Here is a 19,977-nt window from a genome sequence, read left to right as displayed (position 1 = left end):
ATGAGTAGTAGGTACCATCCTTAGGCAGGAGAACTATATTAAAAAAGGGTAGCCGTGCTGGGCGGTGGTGGCACACACCTTTAATCACCGCACTTGGGAGGTAGAAGCAGGTGAATCTCTGTGAGTTCAAGGCCAGCCTGGTCTACAGAGTGAGTCCAGGACACAGAGAAACGTTTTTTGGAAAAAAAAACAACTGACAAAACAAAACAAATGGTACACGAGCCAAGGAGCAAGCAAGAGAGGAGCCAGTAAGCAGCAGCATGCCTCCACGGTTCTCACCTCTGCTCCCCGCTTGAGTCTCTGCCATCATTTTCCTCAGCGATGGACTGTCCTTACCTGGAAGTGTGAAGTGAATCTCTTTTCTCTTCGGGTTGTTTTGTTCACTGTGTGCCGGACTAGCCTCACCTGTTCCACACACTGGCTTCCTGAATGGGATCTTTCTGGGTGGTGTGGAGCCAGCTGGGCCTCCAGGCGCAGGCGCACTAGGAACCTCACTTCGCGGCTGGTCTACGGGGTCTCCACTGTCTTCTTCCAGAGGGCTCCTCTGGAGCAGTGAGCCTACCTGTCCCCCTGCTCTGTGTGCTGGCTGCCCTAGAGGTGAGCTCCTGACTTCAGCGCTGCCTGCTGAGCTGAGTCTATTACTTTCCTGGGTTTGTTTCTGGGCCGGTTTAGATTAGTAGTGGGGCCATCTGATTTAAGCCGTTTCCCACCTGGCCGGCGGTGGGGGGCGGGGAGGCTGGGTTGGTCTCCAGACATTCAAGCTTGCCCGGGTGGTCAGCCTTTCTTAGGACAAGGTGGGAGGAGCCACTGGTGGCGGAGCCCCTGATCCTCAACCTTCCCAGACTCCAGCAAGTGCTGCTCTATGACAAACCTTCTGCTGGGCTTATGGGAAAACAGGTTGAAGAAACAAGACAAAGCTCCCTCTGAGCCTGGTGGTGTGTGCCTATGAATCCCAGCATTTTGAGAGGCCGAGGCAAGGGGATCACAAATTCAAGGCCTGACTGGGCAAATTAGTTAGACTCTGTCCACAAAATAAACTGTTAAAAAAAAAGGGGGGGGGGTGCTCAGGAAGATGGCTCAGTAGGTGAAGGGGACTCTCACCAAGACATGGTCTGAGTTTGGTCCCTGGGGCCCCCTGTGGAAGGAAACAGCTGACTGGTGGAAGCTGTCCTCAGAGCTACACACACACACACACACACACACACACACACACACACTGTGGCAAATGTGGAGGTAGGGATAACCGGCTGTGTGGGCCTTCCGTTGGCCTTCCAGGGTTAGTGTTTAGCAGTGGACAGGCACATAGCCTTCTCTAAACTAATAGCCTTGCCGCAGCCTGATATCAGGGCTAAAATTAGCCTCCTGGCTTTGGGGGCAGCAGGAGATAGTTTTGGCTCCTCACCCTCTCCCGGACACGCCCTTCCTCTCAGAAGTAGAGACAAAGGCTGGATGACCAGTGGGGACACAGGCCTGAAGCTAACGCAGGACCGGGGTTTGCGACTGCAGCCAGAATCTGACCACCCTCCTGGGTCCGTCTGGAGGTATAGGGACTAGAGGGTCCTAGCTCTTTTGGCCAGGTGTGATCAGGCCATTTAAGGCCCCTCCCCCGACCCATTTCTGTGTCTCCTGCTTGCCTAGGTGCTTGGCTGCTGCGCTCTACCCCGTTGCCATGGGAACCCCAGGTGGCTGGAGTGTGTGCAAGCTGGACTCCCTGAGGAGTTGGGTGGTGTGTGTGTGTGTGTGGGGTCACGGCTACCAGTGGGAGTGATCCCAGCCTGGGCTCTGAACCCCTTCTGCCTCCTCTGGGCTCAGAGTCTCCATGGAGGCTCTTCCCATGCTCCTCACACAGGTCCTGGTCCTCCCCTGTTTCCCATCAGTCACCACCACGTCTTGAGTGTTTTATCCCACTTCCCAGATGTCCCTGGGACTCGTCCGTTCCACACCAACTTCCCTGTGGCCTGATGACAGCAGACCTTCCTTCTTATCTGCTTTCCTCAAGGTCGCCTCCCACCCTTCCATGCACTACACCCGTCCCTCTTGGCTGAAGACCTATCAATGGCTCCTGCTGGCCTCTGGACAAAGCCCGGTTCCTGATACCCAGGCCAGGCCCATTACCTCCTCCCTTGTTCCTCCTCAGGTGTTTCCTGCCTGGGTGGCCAGGCCTGTGCAATGGGTAGATCAGCATATGTGGCAGGCCCACGTTCTACAGCATCTTTGAGATGTTAGTGGGTACCCACTGAGGGAGAGTTCCCTGCTATGAGAAGCACCCTCTCTCTCTGCTGGGTGCTTGCATAGTGCCTATTATGTCTCAGTCAAGGCCTTGGAGAGTGCTGGAGTCAACAGCTCTGATTTGTTATGACCACAAATAAGAAAATGTGCAAATAGCCTCAGGAGGATCCCCTCCTCCCCCTCCCCCCCCACCTCCCTAACCTGTGCCTACAGGCTAGACAGGACCTAGAGTATGGCTCCCTACCCTTTGGGATCCAGCATTCTGGGACCTGCTCCACTCCTCCGGTTTGAGGTCCCCGTGGTGTACATGTCATCCTGGAGCAGAAGAGGCACTGCACAGCAAGCCCTCTGCTGACACCGTTAACACCGCCTGTCTCTCTCTCTCTCTCCTGTGCTTCTAGAATGTGTTTTGTCTAAACCTCACAGCGTTCTTTTCAAACTTGACCTGGTTGCCAACACTTAAAAACCTGGGAGATTCCACAACAAATTCTGAATTTTAAACTTCTCCTAAGCACGGGCGCGGCGCGAGAAGACCTATCAACACAGTGTGCGGAATGTCCCTCTGTGGAATTGGAGACTGGCACAAACCATTTACATGCAAAGCATTGAAGCTGCAAAGCAAGTAGGTGGCTTAGGGCGCCCCGCCGAGCCTCCTGCTAATACTGGCGTTCTGACCCCCTGTCAAATGGGGAGTGAGGGGCTCTTCTCAGTGAATTCCTCTTTATGGGGGTGACTTGGGCTGCCTGCCCCTTTCCAGGGCACCCTTCTGCCAAGATCCGTGGCATCCGTGGGGAGGGGCCTTGCTGGCTCTGGGAGTGTTCTTACAGTCTATGAAACAGCAGGGATTTTATGCAGATCAAGTCAATGAAGCCTACCTATGTGTCCCACCTTTGCTTCTAAGGATCGGTGCCCAAGCGGTTTGAGGTAGCAGGGCTGTGGGGGTGTAGAGGGAGGGCCTGCCTGCAGCTTCTGCAGTCACTGCCTTGGGCTAAGCCGAGGAGAAGAGTCTTAGCAGCTGCTAAGATCACCCGGGTAATCGGAGCGGAGAGCGTGCTGGGTGAGAATCGTTCCCTGCAAGAATTAAAAGCCAAGAGCACTGTGGGACTCGCCACACTGGCGCTGCGGAGCCTGCCGGCTGCTGCAGAGAGCCTCTAAAAATAGCCAGCTTGGGGCCGGTGGCTGTTGTTGCCTGGAGTCCAGGGAAAGCTGGCTCATGAAGGGTGACAGGGCACCCTTTTTTGTGTCCTGTTGCTTAAAGGGGCTTGGAGAAAGGGTGAGGTCTTGTGAGGGCTATTGCTGCCGTGAGGACCACCCAGTCTGGGGTGGGGTAGGGGAGACACCCAGCCCTGCTTGCTCCCCTTGTCAGTACGGAAGAATAATTGCCTGTCACGTGAAGCTTGGTATCCAGATGTAGTTTTGCTCTGGATAGGCTGAGGGAATTTGAGAGGTGGACTTTTGACTCAGCTGGGCGCTGGATGCCTTGGGCCCGCTCCCACAGTGCCTGTTGAGAGTACACTTTGGGAGGTGTGACTCCAGCCAGCTTCTGCTTTACCTGAGGTGTTTTGCCCTAGGCTGCCACACCCTTCTCATCCTATCCCACCATCCTGTCTTTGAATATCCCTCTTGTGCCTCCTGGCTTTGCTCAGGGAGATCTTCTCCAAGCCATTCAGGGGACTCGGATCATGGTGAGGGTCTAGCCTGCCCTTTCTGAGCTCTGTGGGATCAAGGCCAACACACCCTGTGTGAGATATTGCAAGCGTTCCTATGTCCCTCATGGGCCTCTGGATGGAGAGAATGTGAGCTCACAGTTGACGGCTGGTCCAGGCACTTTTTCATGGGTCTTTCTGTGTCTTAGTCACTACACTTGTAAAAGGAGGGTGTGAAGAGCCAGCCTGCCTCCATCTTAGGCTTAAAACCCATCTCACGGTAAAGGCAAACTGGTTTCATTTCTGCTTATGATTAAACCTCTGTTTCTCAAGGCTTGGGCTCTGCCCCACCTGTAACCTTAACTACAGATGGGCCTATGCTGCCTGTACCAGGAATGGCAGTCATGTCTTTGTTTCAAAAAGTTGTTTACAACCATCTCGCAACCCCACCTTTGTTTCAAAAGGTTATATGGGGGCTGGAGAGATGGCTCAGAGGTTAAGAGCACTGGCTGCTCTTCCAAAGGTCCTGAGTTCAATTCCCACAACCACAAGGTGGCTCACAACCATCTACAATGTGATCTGGTACCCTCTTCTGGCCTGCAGGTGTACATGCAGGCAAAACACTGTATACATAACAAAACAAATAAATCTTTAAAAAAACAGTTCTATGACCACCTATGACTCCCTGTTTTTATGCCCACCTTGCAGCCATGTCTTTGTTTGAGGAAGGAGGTCATTTGGCCTAACGTTTTTGTTTTTGTTTTGCTCCTGTAACTCCCACCTATTTTGCCCACCAAATCCCCCACTTGGAACCCCTGAGAATTATAAAAACCTTGTCTTCCTTACTTCCAGTGCTGACCTCACGAACTCCACCTTAGGGGAAGGCAGCCTGTGTACACGGAATTTTAAAAAAAATCTTGCTTTAATTAAGTGCTTGTTTTAATTAATTTAGTCGGTGGCCTTTCTCCTCCCAGCTTTGGGATTAACAGATGATAGTTGTAGAGGAAGGATGACGCCTTCACAGGAGGCTGTGGGGGATTAAGTCGATTTATATATCATGTGTGTGCAGTTCATGTGACAGCATCTGAAGCGTAGCATTACATAAATGTTAACTAGTATCGTTATTACCAGGTCATAGACATTTTTTTGAGATAGGGTTTTGCTGTGTAGCTCCGACAGGCCTGGACTTTGCTATGTAGAGTTGCTGGCCTTGAACTGATCAGAGATCTGTCTGCCTATGCCTCCCTAGTTCTTTTTGGGATTAAAAGTATGGGTCATAACACCCAGGTTATAGAGCCTTTGGAAGTGTCAATAAAAAAATATTTTTCCTTGTTGAGGCAAAACCTGCACCCGAGTGCTGACCTCAGCCTTTTCCCCCAGATGCTTTTTCTCTCTGTCATCAGCCATCACTCTCCAGATGGAGTGGTGTTAGTCTGTGGCATCCAGAGCAGGCAGGGATGTTTCTGTCCCCTCGTGTGATGGTGGGGCAACTCTGCCTCTGAGTCATTTGCCAAGCTCTGAGATGTGCACTCTTGGGGGCTCTCAGATCTGCTGGCATCTCCAGTCCCTTTGCTGCCTCTCTTCAGCTGGCCACAGGACCCTTCCATCCTTGCCTCATCCCGCCTCTTGTGCCAAGCGGAGTGAATCTGGCACGATGCCCCTCTCTCACCACAAACTCCTCAATGGCTCCCCAGGAGATATAATAATGTTAGCATTAAGGTGGAGGGAGAAAAACTTGTGCAGAAAAAAAAAATAGAAAGAAAAGAAAAGAAACAGAACGAGTCGAGCCTTTCCCAGTAAGTAACAACATCATCAAAGGCGACCTGGGATTAGTTGGGGGGCATGTGAGGCCACGGTGCTGGAACTTTGCCTGTAAGTGGCCCTGGGGTAGGGGTGGGGAGAAGTAAGCAGCTGAGATGAAACCTTCTTATGCAAATAAATTGAAATGAGGCAGTTTTGACAAGCTGCCAGGAACAAAGGCTCTGCGATCTTCATCTCCCTTCTCTCTAAGCAGCTGGCTGGAGTGAGAGGTTCCTTGGGGACCCAGAGGAGGGGCCTGAGGGGAACAGAATCACAGACCCTGGTCATTAGGGAACCAGGAACAAGACCTCCTACCTGAGCTCCCAGCTTTCCCTTATTCCCTTTGATGGGTACCCACCTCTACAAGAAGAGACAAAGCTGGGTCTGGGGGACACAGGCTTATGATTCAGGCTGCTCAGGAGGGTGAGTGAGGCGGAGCGGGTGTTCAAAGCCCGCCTGGGGAACTTAATGAGACCCTGTCTCAAAATACAAAGTGGAAGGGGTCTGGGAGGTAGGGCAGTGGGAGAGTGCTCTGCTTAGCGTGTTCCCCAGCTGATCGCTTTTTTAAAATGTCTTCTTAATTTTTAAAAAATTTTTTTTTTGGGACAGGGTTTCTGTAGGTAGCCTTAGCTGTCTTAGAACTCACTCTGTAGACTTGGTCTTGGGCTCAGAGGTCTACCTGCCTTTGCCTCCTGGGATTAAAGGTGTTTGACATCACAGCCTGGCTGTTTTCTTAAACTTTTTTTTTTTTTTAAAGACAGGGTTTCTCTGTGTAGCCCTGGCTGACCTGGTCTCACTTTGTAGACCAGGCTGGCCTTGAACTCACAGAGATCTGCCTGCCTCTGTTTCCCTAGTGCTGGGATTAAATGTCTGCACCATCCTGCTTGTTTTCTTAATTAAAAAAAAAAGTACATTTATTTATTTAGTGTGTGTGGAAGAGAGGGCGGGTGTGTGTGTGCATTTTCCATAGCACACGTGTGGAGATCAGATGACACGTGCGGGAGCTGTCTTTCTCCTGTTGCCATGTGGGTCCTGGGGATTGCATTTAGCTTTCAGGCTTGGTGCAGGACCGCTTACAGGAACCATCTTACTGACCCTCTTGCTTTTCTTTAATGCTTTTCAGTCTCTCTCTCTCTCTCTCTCTCTCTCTCTCTCTCTCTCTCTGTGTGTGTGTGTGTGTGTGATTACCACAGGTTAGGGCACAGCTGTCAGGAGTCGGTTCTTTCCTTCTACCATGGGGGTCTCAAGTCTGAGCTCAGGTAGGCAGGCTTGCTGCCTTTGCCTTTGACCTCTGAGCTGCCTTGCCAGCCCCTCTTCTTTTTAACTGGATGCGGATACAGGGAACTGGGCTGATAGCATCCTGGTTATGACACCGTCTCTTTATTAGCCCATGCAGAGCCACTGTAATTACTTGATTAGGCCGCTCATTCATAGCAACAAACCGAACACCTCTGAATCAGGTCTCAACCCATAATCTAGCATCTTGATGATGTTTGTGTCTGCCTCTGTGCTCCTCCCTATCACACCCCAGCAGCCTCTCAGAGGTAATCAGGGCACTACATTTTCTGGCTATTACTCTCTGTCACTTTAAGACATATTTTTTTTTTTTAAAATCACTGTCTAAGTCAGAATAAACTAGGTAGTACATAATAACCACAACAACGAAAAGTCTCCAGTCTCAGTGGCTTAACCTTACAGAGATTTATTTCTCTACCGGGGACAGCTTGCCAGAGGACTCTGGTCATCGCAGAAACTCAGGCATGTGGTACAGCCACGGCCCTGTGACAGTTTCCGATGACAGTTCTAGGTTTTGATTTGGGTTTGGGGTTGTGGGGAGAAAGAGGAAGAGCTAACCTCTAGCTTTTACACGTTTCTGCCACACTGAGATTTCCTTCTCCGGATCTTCCCAAGGCCACCCCAAGAAGTGTAGTTGAACCAGGAAAACATCTCCCAGCCAAGTCCCTAGACTGACTGGAGCTGTTCCGTGAACTTTATAAAAAGGTCATCTGAGTTCTTTACTTTTCCCTCATCATTATATGATGTGTGTCCACGTTGTTATGGATCAGATATAGCCATAGTTTCAAAAATTTTGTTGAAGTACAGTTTCCCACAGAAGTACTCTAATCTCATATATCCATTTTCCCTTTTAAAATACATTTGGATCCCCCCCTGCCCTGCCCCCCCCCCCACCATTTCCTATAATGGATACGGCTGCTGTGAATCTCCTTTTTGGAAACTTCCCTTTGATTTCATCATTCCCGAGAGCTTGGCACAGCTCCTGCCTCTGGATTCAGGCCGCTAACCCAGGCAGCCCAGCCTCTTAGCGGCCAAGGCCACTTCACATCCCCAGCCAGCAAGCTAACGAGCAAAGGCCCGGCAGTGCTCCCGTGTGCGGCAGCTGCTTCTTGAACCTCTTGTCTTTCGACAGCACGCGGGGCCATTGTGCAGCTGAGGACAGCACATCACGCATCAAGCCTTGGTGATGAAACATACACTGTGCTGGGTACGGCAGAGACGAAGGACAATGCGTTCATCCGCAGAGCACGCATTCATTTAGTTCCTTTTATGTGCCCGGTTCTGTTAGACCCAGACTACAAAGAGACATCACTTGCCCTTGAGAAGCACACAGTCTAGTTAGGGGCACAGCACACTACCAGGCATGGCATGGTGCTGGCCGATGCATGAGACATTGAGTGCGTAAGTGTCATCGTGATTTTGGAAATAGAGATAGTTTTAGTCACAGACATGTCAAGTTCCCTCTCTCTTTCCCTCACTTCTTTCTCTCCATCCTTTCTCTTTCCCTGATGTGATTTTACTTACATCAACTCCTCTATTCTGGAAAATAACAGAAATTTAGACCTTGATTGGTGGGTTTTCTTTTTTTTTTTTTCTTTTTGTTTTTTCAAGACAGGGTCTCTCTGTGTAGCCTTGGCTGTCCTGGACTCACTTTGTAGACCAGGCTGGCCTCGAACTCACACTGATCTGCCTGCCTCTGCCGCCTATTCTTTTTTTTTTTTTTTAAAGGCCAGAAGAGGGCACCAGATCTCATTGTAGATGGTTGTGAGCCACCATGTGGGTGCTGGGAATTGAACTCAGGACCTTTGGAAGAATAGCTAGTGCTCTTAAACTCTGAGCCATCTCTCCAGCCCTGGGTTTTCATTTTTATAGTCCATAAAGTTGCTAAGCTAATACCTATACCTTAAACTTCTTTCTTTCTGTGGTTGCTCATGGGCCAGAGCATCACTGTATTCTCTTGGGAGGGTAACACTGAGCTTGACCCTAATGTTAGGTCTAGACTTCCCCGGCTTTGGATGCATGGCTTGCCTTGCAGACCTAATCTGCAGGGGATATCACCAAAAGTCTACTTCTGTTCAGCAATGCACTTGCTGCTGCTATTTTAATTAAGAACATAAGTATCTCTGTAGGCAGGGCATGATTGGGAACCTTTGTGGTGATGCCTTAGCCAGCCCTGCCTGGCTCCACTTCCACAGGCTCATCTTATTGTCTGTACCCACAGACTGAGGAGTTCCCTACAGGCATCCCAGGTGTGGACGGTGGAGGAAGGCTGCCCTAACTCTTGCGTTGGACCACGGCATGGGGTAGTATCTGCAGAGAGGGTGGTGACCTAGTGCAGTTTTACCTCACAGATTCTTGAAGAACCAGCAGTGTCAGGTAGGCCGTGGTGCTGATGAGACCAAGAGTCCTCTGCAGTGGCTGGGACAGTGTTGGTGCAGAGACCACTGTCCCGCGAGATGCGAGATGTGGCTTTGGGGACATTGCTTGTGTTTCTGAGTCTTCTCTCATCCTACACACATAGCTTCCTGGCCAGGGCTTTGGGTGGCATGTGATGGCTTTTTAAAGAAATTATGTATACACACCCCCACACACACATGCACATTTGATACATATGTATGCATGTATATGTATCTTTGTTTGTTTGTTTGTTCTTCCAGACAAGGTTTCTCTGTATAGCCCTGTCTGTCCTGGAATTTACTCTGTAGACCAGGTTGACCTCGAACTCAGAGTTCCACCTGCCCCTGCCTTCCAAGTGCTGGGATTAAAGGTATGTGCCACCACTGCCTGGCTCATGTATATGTATCTAATAGTTATCCATTTTAAAATATACAGTCCGGTGGCATTAAGTACTGACGTTGCCCTTTAAAGCCTTAGAGTTTAGTGTAGGACTCAGAACGTTATCAGATATTTTATGGTATGGCCTGACACATAAGCTGTGCAGGTGTCATGACTCTCCATTTCTGAAACGTTTTCATCATTCCAAAGAGAAACGCTGCACTCAGTACACAGCAAGTTCCCAGCTCCTTCCTCTAGCCCCTGGACACCTCTCCTCTGCTTTTTGTGGAATTGTCTATTGTAATGATTATGCAACATATATTTGTGTGTGTGTCTGATTTATTTCATTTGGTATAATGATTTCGAGTTTCATCTATATTACATGAATCAGAATGTCCTCTCTGCACAGAGCTGAATAACATTATCGATAGAATTTTGACTTTTTTTTTTCTTTTTCTTTTCCTGGAAGCACTGGGTTGCTGGGCAGAGTTTTCTGTGGGGGAACCACAGAGAGGCACGTGCTGTATAGAATGCCCTAGATTTCTTCCTGGGAGGATGGGGATAAGGCAAATCCCTCAAGAGTTGTGGCAGTGATGTTTTTATACCTGGTACGGCCTCCCCTCACCCGTCCCTTCTCCCTTTGAAGCCACCAAGGCCATTTCTGTCTTCTGTGTGTCTGCCACTGGACAGCAAGTCTGCTGTTTCTTTAGTACGGACTGTATGTGAGCCCTCTGGGATTGTCAGGCCTCTCATCTCTTCTTTTCTCTCCCCCCTCCCGGGGTGGGGGTGGGGGGAGGTGATGGCTGAGGCCTCAGAGCATGTTGCATTAGGTGATAGAGAGGAGGCACGGTTTCTCCCACCCCTGCTGCAGCCCGCCAGGCTGCCTCACCCCTTCGGGCCCCCCTAGCAAGTTTCAACTGTGGCGCTGGGGTTGAAGGAGACAGAACAAGCCCCAGGGGTGCCAATAACAGGGTTATAATCCAGCGGGATGAGACTGAGCTCTCTGGAGCCTCATAGCGTTTTTCCAGGCCCGGCCACTTTATTACCGTAGTGCTGAGTGATGGGGCTCTGGGGAGCTGTGGCTCCAGAAGCCGCACCCGCCACGCTCGCGGCTCCCGATTGATCAAGCTGCAATTGGGCAGAGCAAATTCATGCAGCTTCCTGCCACCCCGTGTTCTGCTCTGTGCTCTGTGCCCCCCTCCTCTTCTAGGCTTCCCCTTTGGGCAGCACGGATTTGGTCCCCATGGCTGTGTGGGGCCTAGGGAGCGTGAGTGAGGTGTTGTTACCTTCAGATTCAAGGCTGCCTTTGCCGTCGCCTAATACTGGGACCTTGGGCAGCAGGCTGGTCCTTTCTAAGCCCCCCCCCCCCCCCGCTGCTTTTTCAGAGCATAAGGGGGTTGAGTCTGTCATACTCTGTCTCTTTAACTGAGATAGGGTCTTGGGTAGTCCAGGATGCCTTTGAATTACTTGTGGAGTCAAAGGTGATCTTGTGTCATCTCCTGAATATTTACTTCCACCTCCCAAGTGACATTAAACAACACACACACACACACACACACACACACACACACACACACACACACACTCACACACCTTTGCAGAACTTGGACAGAAGCAAGGGCAGCATGCAACTCCTCCCCTCTCCACCAGAGGGCACCCCATTCTCCTGCCTTCAGGTTGAGCTTTTGGGGGGAACCAGATGCTACTATGGTTCCAGGAAACAGGGTGTAGCCCATCCAGGGACAGAGGGCACAGCGCAGGCCTGCAGAGAACCCAAAGCTCTAAGGAGCTCACAGAAAGCTGTCAGCCATCTCTGTGTGTGCTGGAAGCTCCCTGGGGAAGGACATTTCACAGATGAGAAAATTTACCAGGCTAGGGGGGTTTTATAGGCACAATATTGTTCCAAGTCACTCTCACGAGTTGTCAGTGATTTACTTTCTTCCCAAGCAGATGGAAATACTAACTAAAGGACACAAGGCCTGACATGAAGCAGCCACAACGATCTTAACAAGAGCTTCCCCGTCCCGCTCTGTCCACTTTGAATACAGGAAAGCCTTCCTGGTGTCTACCTCAGACAGCAGGTGACAGGCACAGGATCTGGCAATCCCAGTTTTTGTCCAAGTCAGATAACAAACCAGATTCACTGAGGGTGTGGCCTGGAGAGGGGTAAGGGAGCCTAGATTGTTAGGCAGTGTTCCCTGGGGCACTGGTGTAATGAGGTCACAGGCACAAGATTGTTCTGAATTGTCCAAGGAGGAGACGTCAAGATTCTTCGCAGTTCTCCTGGGGGGTGGTCTGGTGAGAAGTAAGAAATAGTGGAGTGCTGGGCTAGGATCCTGCACATCGCTGACCCCTGGGAGGTAGCTTTGCCCTCTCCCCACATCACTGACTGTTGAGAGGATTTTCATGAGTTAGGAGTCCTAACTCGCTTGGCACAGATTGCTTCCCCCATACAGTGGTCAAATATTCGTGCCAGGCTGACAAGATGGCTCAGTGGGTAAAGGTTCCAACCACCAAGCCTCACTTCCTAAACTTGATCCCTGGAATCCACAGGGAAGAAGAGAAGTGATTTGTTTGGTCCTCTGACCTCTACAGATGCGCAGCAGCACCCATGCCTGCCCTCCCCTCCCCCACAAACAAGTTAACTACAAGTGAAAAAAAAAAGTCATGCCTCATTTAAAGTCCATCACCAAACCAGGGATAGTGAGTGATACATCCCCGAACTTGGAGGGTAGAGACAGGAGAGTCAGGAGCTGAAGGCTAGCCTTGGCTACATAGTGAGTTCTAGGCCAACCTGAGCTACATGACCCCTTGTCTCAAAAGAATCAACCAATCAACCCCCAAACAAACGGAATTCATCACTAGACCTCCCAAGGAAACATCAGACCGCTCAAACAAATGATAACGTTTCAGATAGACAAGGTCAAAATGAAAAATTTATAGTGCGCAAACATGTATCTTCCGCACGGTGGATGTGAGAAGCATACTCCGTCAACCTCTGCACCTCCTAGCTGTTTTCTGTTACTTACTATTAGCATATGTGGTGTTTTCTTCCTTCTGCTTTACTTGGGCCTGCTACTTTGTTCTTTAATTGTATTACATTTGTGTGTGCATGTGTGTGTGTGTGTGTGTGTGCATGCGTGACTGTGTGTGTGAGTGTGTGTGAGTGTATGTATATGTGTGTGTGCATGTATGACTGTGTGTGTGAGTGTGTGTATGTGTGTGTGAGTGTGTGTGAGTGTATGTATATGTGTGTGTGCATGCATGAGTGTGTTTGTGTGTATGAGTGTAGGACAGTACTTGCCTGAGGGTCAGAGACAGCCAGAGGAAGTTAGTTCTTCCCTTCCGCTGTGTGAGTTCTGGGAACCGAACTCAGTTCGTCAGGCTCACTGGCTTTATTTTGTTCTTTTTCTTCCCTTTGCAGCTAAATATCTCAGTGGGCTTTTTTGATCTCTTTTCTATACTCTAGAAATTCACTCATTTCCAAATTCCTTTAGTTGTGTATCACGTGCTGTATATTTATTCATAATCTTTAGTAGTTACTTTTCCTTTTTTCCCCAATTTTTTTTACTGTAGTGAAAAAGACCTAATATAAAACTTATCCTTTGAATCATCTTAGATGCACAGCTCAGTAGCATCTACACCCACAATGCTCTGAGCCATCGCTACCATCTATTCCCATAGTTCTCTTTATTTTGTAAAAATGCAATATTTCCATTAAAGAATGATTCTCTATTTCTCCTTTCCTTTTGATCATGGCAATCACCATTTTACTTACTTTAACAAATTATTTTTTTAAAGTTTTATTTATTATGAGAGAGAGAGAGAGAGAGAGAGAGAGAGAGAGAGAGAGTAAGTGTGTGTGTGTGTGTGTGTGTGTGTGTGTGTGTGTGTGTGATGGTGCACATGTATGTTCCTGGGCTCTGACTCAGGCTGCCAACCTTACAAAGCAAGGCACTTTACCTGCTGATGGTCCTGCAGGGCTCCGCTCACTGTCTTCAAGTAGCGGCATCCTAGCGTGCTGGCTCCGTGAAGTTGCTTATATCACTTAGCATACGTCCTCAGGATTCCAGATGTTGTTTTCTATATCGGGTCCTTTCATTTTTCCTCCTGAGGGGCCAGAAATCCATCCTATGTAAGCATTCTAACATTGAGCTGTACTCCAACCCTCCAACCCCTAAAGTTTGCTCCCTCCCTCCCTCCCTCCCTCCCTCCCTCCCTCCCTCCCTCCCCACTTCCTTTCCTTTCTTTTTGAGACAAAATCTTGCAATGTAGTCCTGGTTGACCTGGAACTCACTGTGTAGACCAGGCTGGCCTTGAACTTAGAGATCTGTCTGCCTCTGCTTCCTGAGTGCTGGGGTTAAGGGCATGCTCAGTTATGCCAGGCTGCTTCCTTTCTTTTCTTTCTTTCTTTTTTTTTTTTAAAGCTGTACAAGAGTCTGCCACATGACTACACAGGCTTATCTACTCTGCTAACGGGTGTTTGTTTGTTTTTTATCTATTTCAGATCGTGTGCTCAGATATGAGCATCAGTGCAGAGATGTTTCTCAGTGCCTACCTGCAGTTCTTTTGAGAGCACGGGATTGCTGGAGCTTATTGTAAGCATGATCCTATCTTTTCCAGGAATTTCCATCCTTTCCCAGTGCGACCAGACCACTTCTCAGTCTCTTCAGTAGGGGATTACGGTCAAGATGTAAAACTCGGTCTCAATATAACTAAAACGGTAGATGGCCTACAGAGCATGTTCTATGACTGCAGCAGCATCAAGTTAGATGTCAGGAACTGGAGGAGAAGGGGAAATTTCACAAATCTGTCGAAGTTTAACCATGCTCGGGAGCAACCAGTGGATCAGAGAAGAAATCGCAAGGGACTCTGGGAAATATCTAGACATAAAAGGAGATGGAAAAAGATGTACTAAAGCTTATGGGATATCACAAAGGCATCGTCAAGGGGGAATTTACAGCCACAGATACCTACATCCCATCATAAGATAGATGGGCTGGGGACGAGGCTCAGTCGTAGATTGCTCTCCTGCCATCAAAGAGCTGATGGGTTCAGTCCCCAGCATCACGCAGACCGAGTACCCTAGCACCTATCCATAGTGCTAGCTAGCACTTAAGAAGCAGAGGCAGGAGGATCAGACGCTCAAGGTCAGCTGGGCATGGTGGCACATGCCTTTAATCCCAGCACTCAGGAGGCAGAGGCAGGTGGATTGCTGTGAGTTTGAGTCCTGGACAGCCAAGGCTGCATAGAGAAACCCTGTCTCAAAAAACCAAAGAAGAAGAAGAAGAAGAAGAAGAAGAAGAAGAAGAAGAAGAAGAAGTCATCCTTGCTTACTTAGTAAGTTTAAGGCTAGCCTGGGCTACCCGAGACCCAGTCTTAGAAAGAGAAGAGAAATAAAGAAAGATATTAAATCAATAGCTTAGTTTTCAACTCTAGGAACAAGCAAAGCCCAAAGTGAACAGAAGGAAGGAAACGACAGCAATTGGAACAGAGACAAATCAAACAGAACGCAGGAAAACACCGAAGAACATCCAGGAGGCCAACAGCCAGGTCTCCCAAGTAAAATAATATTAACAAAACTTTGGCTCAGTGATTCTCAACCTTCCCAAAGCTGCAACCCTTTAATACAACTCCTCATGTTGTGGTGATGCCCCAGCCATAGACTCGCTGTGTTTTCTGATGGTCTTAGGTGACCCCTGTGACAGGGCTGTCTGGCTCTCAAAGGGATCGTGACCCACAGGTTGAGAATCATTGCTTTAACTGGATGGGGAGAGAGAGAGAGAGAGAGAGAGAGAGAGAGAGAGAGAGAGAGAGAGAGCGCTAAAATTTTAAATAGAAGAGGATAAGTCAGGCATGGTGGCACAGACCTTTATTCCCAGCACTCAGGAGGCAGAGGCAGGAGGACCTCTGTGTTCCAGGCCAGCCAGGACTATGTAGAGACCCTGTGACAGAAAAGAAAACAAAATGAAAGGAAGGGAGGGAGGGAGGGAGGGAGGGAGGGAGAGAGGACTTCAGAAGGAAGAAGGTAAGAGAATGTATGAACAGTTTGTGCCAGCGTCCACATGTGGTGGACAAATTACTAGAAACGCAAAATCTGCCAGTCATAAAAAGTTAGAAGATTAGAACAGGCTCAAATTCAGCAAGAAAATTGAATCTCTGATTAAAAGAAAAATAAGACAAAAACCTCAGGATAAAGAAAAACCCTGAGTCTGACGGTTTACCAGTGTATTGCAACAAGCGTTTAGAAAAAAATAACACCCAATCTTTCTAAAACTGTTTTTTTCCTTTTTCCTTTTTAATTTGAAAACACTTTCTTACTCATTTTATGAAGCCAGCATACCTCCAAGCCGAGGCCTGACAAAACCACTGTGACAGCATCGAGGGGTGTCCCTCAGGGGTCAGTGTTTGACTGGCATGTGTGAGGGTCCAGGTTCAATTATCAGTTGCAGCAAAACAAGCAAACAGAACTCTATAACCACAGACCCAATCACTCGTGCACACTGAGGAGAACCTTCCAGCAGGGCCAGTGAGATGGCTCAGTGGGTAAAGGGGCTTGCTGCCAAGTCTGACGACCTGAGTCTGACCCTTAGGTCCCACAAAATGGAGGGAGAGAACTGACTCTTTCTAGTTTGTTTTGTTTTGTTTTGTTTTTTGAGACAGGGTTTCTCTGTATAGACTTGGCTGTCCTGGACTCGATTTGTAGACCAGGTTGGTCTCAAACTCACAACGATCTGACTGCCTTTGCCTCCCGAATGCTGGGATTAAAGGTGTGCGCTACCACCGCCCGGCAAGAACTGACTCTTGAACCCCATACATGTACTGTGTGACTTACCCTACACACACACACACATACACACACACACACACACACACACACACACACACACACACACACACATTAATATATATATAAATTATTGTAAGTCCGGGAGAAAACACTAGCAAGCTGAATGCAGAGGCATATTTAATGGATTTTCTAACATGACCAAGTAGGATTTATTCTTGAAATGGAAAGATGGTTCTGTATATAAAAAAGCATTTAATGCAATAGGCTTATTAATGGATGAATTGAGGGAAAGCTGTAAGCTATTTAAGTTTTTGCACTTATGTATTTATCTTGTGTGTCTGTGTCTATCTTTCTGTATGTGATGTGTGTGTGCTCACAGGCTCACACGTATGAGCCATGGTACATGTGTGGAAGTCAGAAGGCAACTTGTCAGGGGACAGTCCCCTCCTACCACCTCTACTCAGGTCCTCAAACACAGCCAAAGAGCCTGTATTCGTGGGTCCATTGTCTCTCTCTCTTTTGTTTCTTTGAAACAGGATTTCATGTAACCCAGGCTTTCCTCGAACGCCCTACATAGCTGAGGATGACCTTACACTTCTGCTCTTCCTGTCTCTGAGTCTCAGGTGCTGGGATTATAGAGACCCTGTTTATGTGGTGCTGGGACTAGAATCCAGGGACTCTTTCATGGTACTGAGCTACCCTCTACCACCACAGCTCCTGGCCATTGACACTGAAGCAGAAAAAGCACAGAGTGACATCCTTTCAAGATAAAACGCTAAAAAAAAAAAGCCAAGAATCAATAGAAACTACCGCAATGTAATAAAAGCCATGTAAACAAAACATAATGGTGGTAGGCTTTCCCACCAACATCAGGAACACAGTGTAAGTGACCAAAGCCTCCCAGTTTTACTCAACATAGTACTGGAAATTATTATTATTATTATTATTTGAGACAGGGTTTCTCTGTGTAATAGCTCTGGCTGTCCTGGCCTTGCTTTGTAGACCAGGTTGGTCTCGAACTGAGTGCTGGGATTAAAGGCGTGCACCACCACGCCCAGTTTGTACTGGAAATCCTAACCAGAGCAATTAAGGGAGAAAAATAAGACATGCAAACTAGAAAGGAAGAAATAAAAACTGTCTTTACTAACAGATGATATGATCTTAAGCATAGAAAATTCTCAAGACTGTACCCACACAAAAAAATTGTTGGAATAAATGTATTCAGCAAAGTCACCATCTGGAATGCAGCTGCAATCCATATGCGATAATGACAAAACCGAAAAGAAAACTATGAAAATAATTTCACTTATGATACCATCAAGAAAATAAAATGAGCCACCTAGTGGCCCAGACCTGTAACGCCAACTAGTAGGGAGGCTGAGGCAGGGGGATCTTCAAGGTACGCCATGGCTACCTAGTGAGTTCAAGGCCAGCCTGGGTAACTTAGATAAAAAAGAGGGCTAGGGACATTAGGTTCGGTGATAGAGCGCTTGCTTAACATGTTTGAGGCCTGAGGCTTAATACATGGTACTGCAAAACCAACCAACCAACGAACCAAAACCCAAAAACCTTACAAGTTCACCATAGAGGAGAAGGACATGTACAGTAAGAACCATACATTTATTGACCGTAATTAAAGTCGATAAACACCAATCAAATACATGGCACATCAATGAGTGGAAAGACTTCATATTGTTAAGATGTCAATATCACCCAAAGCAATCTACAAGCTTAAAGCAATCTTTATCCAAATCTCAATGAAAAAAAACAATTCTGCAGAAATGAAATAACCTATCTGAAAATTCTCATACGGCATCTCACATAGCCAAGCGGGTGTTGAAAAAAACGAGCACATCTGGGGCCCTTGAGGGTTTGAGCTTCAAGACTGGCTGCAAAGCTGCAGTAATCAGAACTGTGTGAGACTGGCATAAAGGCAGACAGCAACTTCATGGGACAGAAAAGAGAGCCCAGCGGTGGCTAGAGAACTCTGTCCACGTCTGCCAGGTAGAGTGTTGGCCTATTGTGTCAATCTTCTGTTTCCTCGAGTCTGCCCAGCTTTGCATCTGCGGTTGAAGAGGAGATGGTGAAGCTGCCTGCTCACACTTTAACACACTTTAACACACTTTAACACACACGTGGTGCTAGGCCAGTGGTTCTCGGCCTTCCCACCGCTGCGGCCCTATAACCCGGTTCCTCACGGTGTGGTGACCTCAACCACAAAATTATTTTAATTGCTACTTCACAACTGTGATTTTGCCACTGTTATGAGTCATAATGCAAACATCTGATATGCGGGAAATCTGATTTGTGAACGCTGTGAAAGGGCCCTTTGCTTCACAAAGGGGTTGCGACCCACAGGCTGAGAACCACTGCTCAAGTTTCTAAGTTCAAGAGGCGTTCAAAATCATTTTTACCCTTTTGGGTTTTTTTAAATGTTCATAGTTTGAGTTAAACCCTTCTTCCTAACATAATTATAGCTATTATCATCATTGACGTAGTTTTATTGTCAATAATTATATATGTATATATTTAAAAACAATTTCTTATACTTCCTCCTGTTTTTTTACATCTGTTTTTCCTTCAACTTCATTTTTCTTTTTGTTGAAGTACCTCCTTAATGACTTCTTTCAATTAAGGTCAGCTGTGAATAAATTCTCCCAGTATTTATACATATGAAAAGGCTTTATTTTGCTTTTAATACTGAGTGACTAACTATTTGGCAACAAATAATTTTTACTCTCCATTAAAACAAAAAACAAAACCAGCTGGGCGTGGTGGTGCATGCCTGTAATCCCAGCACACAGGGAGGCAGAGGCAGGCAGATCTCTGTGAATTTGAGACCAGTCTAGACTACAAAGCAAGTTCAGGACAGCCAAGGATGCACAGAGAAACCAAAACCCAAAACAAACCAAAACAAAAAACAACCAAAAACAAAAAGAAAAACAAAATCCAAACCCAGGCTGTTGTGGCGCATACCTTTAATTCCAGAAGTTGGGAGGCAGAGGCAGGCCGATCTATGAGTCTGAGGCCAGCCAGGTCTGCAGAGCAAAGTTCGAGAACTGCCAGAGCTACCCAGAGAAACCAACCTCCCCAAACAAAAACAAACAAAGAAGCAAAAAACAAAAAACAAAACAAAACAAAACAAAACAAAAACCAAAACAACAACCAACCAAACAACCAACCAACCAAACAAACACTTACAATGGTTTGGGAGGTGAAAGGTCTGTTTCTTTGCTTAGCCTAGAGTTTTTGTCTTTAGCTTGCTATGCAGTTGTTCTCCACGGATTGACACACAGTGTTTACTGTACTTTTTATTTGGTTTGTTTGGTTTATTTGGACAGCTCTGGCTGTCCTGGAACTCCCTCTGTAGACCAGGCTGGCCTCGAACTCAGAGATCAGCCTGCCTCTGCCTCCCAAGTGCTGGGATTAAAGGCGTGCACC

The 19,977-nt window shown here is 47.7% G+C and overlaps 1 long non-coding RNA gene across 3 annotated transcripts; it reads left to right on the top strand.

Moving 5' to 3' along the window:
* The first annotated feature begins 447 nt into the window (after positions 1–447).
* Positions 448–15,722, top strand: LOC311597847. 3 transcript variants are annotated; one of them, XR_014779365.1, is made up of 3 exons: positions 448–597; positions 2,631–2,851; positions 14,254–15,722. It is a non-coding gene; the product is annotated as an uncharacterized lncRNA (long non-coding RNA). The 3 variants fall into 3 exon arrangements; XR_014779366.1 differs by lacking the exon at positions 448–597 and adding an exon at positions 1,470–1,529; XR_014779367.1 differs by lacking the exon at positions 448–597 and adding an exon at positions 1,475–1,541.
* The last annotated feature ends 4,255 nt before the right edge of the window (positions 15,723–19,977 follow it).

The sequence above is a fragment of the Acomys minous genome (assembly GCF_964271855.1).
Source record: "Acomys minous genome assembly, chromosome: 5".
In the NCBI taxonomy this organism is placed as follows: domain Eukaryota; kingdom Metazoa; phylum Chordata; class Mammalia; order Rodentia; family Muridae; genus Acomys; species Acomys minous.
The sequence above is the reverse complement of the archived record's forward strand: the minus strand, read 5'-3'. Positions and strand labels throughout refer to the sequence as shown.